This window comes from Chanodichthys erythropterus, chromosome 5 (genome assembly GCF_024489055.1).
Source record: "Chanodichthys erythropterus isolate Z2021 chromosome 5, ASM2448905v1, whole genome shotgun sequence".
Classification (NCBI taxonomy): domain Eukaryota; kingdom Metazoa; phylum Chordata; class Actinopteri; order Cypriniformes; family Xenocyprididae; genus Chanodichthys; species Chanodichthys erythropterus.
In genome coordinates this window covers 37,824,809-37,828,084 of record NC_090225.1, presented here as the reverse complement: position 1 = coordinate 37,828,084, position 3,276 = coordinate 37,824,809, and the positions used below count along the sequence as shown (strand labels likewise).

Here is a 3,276-nt window from a genome sequence, read left to right as displayed (position 1 = left end):
AAGTAAATATGCCATTAAAACAATACTTGCCTATTTTGATTGACTGTGAAAAATGTTGTAAGGTGACAATCGTTGGTTGTCAATATCATGTCGCTGCTTAAAATTCACAAAAATTAATTTATTGCACATTTATTGGAAAGTCTGAATTTATCAGAAGGCTGAATGTGCGAATATAAAACCAACTTACTTTAAGTCTTTTAGATTATCTTAGACTGCTGCCTGCTGTTAGACGGAGGTACTAATACCAATTCAATTGAAATCCTGAAATGACAATACAATCTATAAAATGTACATGTTTACAAATTAAGAAATCAGTTTAACGGGTTACATAGAAAAACCTTGGAATAATTTATTAAACAAACGTAAATGGCAAATAAATATGCGTGCAAATAATTGACTTTTCAGTCATTATAGTTAAATAGTTATACGTCATTAAGCAGTTTAAATTGTATAGCCTATCTGTTAATCTCCACAAAACAAACAATTAATAAATTACGTTTAAAAAAAACGGTACTATTTATGTATAATGACCACTAGACAGATGAATTACAAGTTATTTGCATTAAATAACAACAAAAACACTGCTCCAGGTGAGGCTCGAACTCACAACCTCGGCATTGCTCTGCAACGTACTGCTGTATAAGTACCGCGCGCTAACCGATTGCGCCACTGGAGCGTCGCTCACATTGGCTGCAATCAGATATATCATCTATATCACATACCACATGTAAAAGTGCTTCTAAATATTTATTTCACTGGGACTTACATTTTTTATGCAAGATTCTGATGTTGCCACTATTTTTTCAAACCGCCTAATACTTCATGTATCACGTGTTTTAACCTTACTGTGAAACTTAGAAACAGCACACGTTGAAGTGTACATGTATTAGTGGGCTAACATGGATCTAGTATTGTAAACGGCATTTAAAAATTTAATCGGTATTGCGAATGTCTTACGAAGCATTAAATTGCTATGATGCTATCTTTTGAATGCTAGTACCTTGATGTACTATCCCAATAATAACCAACTGCAGAACCGCAGAACCATACGTCATGACAGTCTGAGGACGACAGCGCCAGACCAGAGCCGTTAACTGGTCAGGACGTAGAATCAGTAACGTGTGGATTTTAGCTGTGAAACTGACGTATGTTTTCAACAAATAAGAAAACTGACATTGATGAACTAGTTGAAACTCTAGTCAGCTAGAACAAAAGATGACAGCCTGCAGAGATTTTGTTTTAGACAAACGGTAATGTCATTAATATTGTTTTACTGTTTGTATTTGCTATTTTTATAATTTTCTTTATTATTTCAATGTATGTATCTATTCATCAATATATTGTTGAAATAAAAGGTTAAATCACTTAACTCATTCTTTTGTGGTCACGAGTTCTTAAAAACAGCATTACACAACTTGAAGACCTGATTCTTAAAAAATAAAAGTAAATAAAAGTAAATAAAATAATAATAATCATGACAAAGAACTTAATGATATTAATAATAAAACGATGATTTTAGAGGTACCATTCGCTACGCAGATGTTTTACAAAATAAAATATTTCAAAGATCCTTTTGCTACATTCTATATACACATATAGCCTACTGCCCCAAAAATCAATTTATGAACACCTTGAGCTCACTAACATTACAGCAAATAAACACAGTTTTTGTTTTTCTGGCCAAAAGTGTAAGGAAAACAGTTGGTAAACAATTTTTAAAACAGTAAGTTTCAGAATAAATGCAAAACAAAAATCAAAGAATCATAAAAACACAAATGTCTCCAAACTGTTACATGCTAATATTTGGTATGGTTTCAGATTCAATACTAGAACTTTGTGACTTGTGGGAACTTTGATGAGGCAGAGAACACTAGCATTGTTAAACATGTTGGGGAATAACAACGTTCAATTAATATAAACTAGAATTCAGAGTGACTGAATGTGACTGAGCATGTTTCACATATAAATTATATATATATATATATATATATATATATATATATATATATATATATATATATATATATATATAGTAAAAAACAGTTGCATTTGCTAGCTAACTATTCAAATTTACGATATGTTAAAACATTTTGGTATTCTGCTGATGAGCACACACACACACACACACACACACACACACACACACACACACACACACACACACACACACACACACACACACACATAAAAATTCTTAAAGCATGTTTTCATAAAAAGAACAAATTATTAAGACATAAAGCACACCATCTGTTTTGTGGATCAGACCTAATAGACAGGCACCTAAAAGTCATGAATCATCCCACCTTTTACTTAAAATGACTATTTATCAACTGTAATTAATTTACTTAATGGATGTTTAGAGACATACACAAAATAACAGAGAAATGCTCAGCTTTAAGTGTAATAGTTGTATTAGGTAACAGAAATAAAGCAAGAATCACTTTTTTTGTTGGGGCGTCGTGTCTTGTGATCCCACATCGTAGACATACCAGAAAGATGACCTAAAAGAAATATCATCTGTTTAGTCTTAAGCAGTGTCATGTAGAAAGGTGGTAATTTAATTCTCTTTATGCTATATTTATGTTTTCATGAACTCCTGTGAACATGTTTGACCATACTTAGAGAACAGTCTTTACAAACTGTACAAATGTTGTTCAAAAGAAACCAAACAAACAAACAAACAAAAAACAACAACAACAAAGAAACAAAATGTAAACAACATCAGCGATTAGTGGGGGAAACTTTTGCAATAGACCAGGAGAGAGGATTTCTGTATTATTTATAGCTAATTGGCACTTTTCAAAGATTTTGGCACAACTATTTGCAGACATATGAAGTAGAAGAATATCTAACTGTATATTGTGTCACTTTGAACATCCCATTACCTGTTTATTTGTGGCCAAATAAGATCCTTAGCTCATACATCTCTTTAATTTGGGCCGTGCTATATGCCTTATACACACTTTTGTAGTAAACTCATCTCTTGAATTTACTTTTGTGCAAACACATTTTTTAATTTTAACTAAGGGTTTTACCAGAGTGTGGAATGCTTTTTAACAGCCTCAAACTCTGATGAATGTGCAGCTTTCAGTGCAATAGTCAGATGTGATCCATTTGTAATAGTTTTAAGTGTAAAACAGCATGGCTTGCTTTTTGGGTGATCCCCCCATCATAGATAACTGGAAATTTGCACTAAACAAAATATCAATTTAGTCAAACACTCTCAAACAGAAGGACTATCACTTAAATCCTTAATTTTCATTAATTCCAATGAAC

At 32.1% G+C, this 3,276-nt stretch overlaps 1 non-coding gene across 1 annotated transcript; it reads right to left on the bottom strand.

Moving 5' to 3' along the window:
- Nucleotides 1–582: 582 nt before the first annotated feature.
- trnai-uau (transfer RNA isoleucine (anticodon UAU)) lies at nucleotides 583–676 on the bottom strand. Its single transcript has 2 exons — nucleotides 639–676; nucleotides 583–618 (listed from the first exon to the last, which is right to left on the bottom strand). It is a non-coding gene; the product is annotated as a tRNA-Ile (tRNA).
- Between the last annotated feature and the right edge of the window lie 2,600 nt (nucleotides 677–3,276).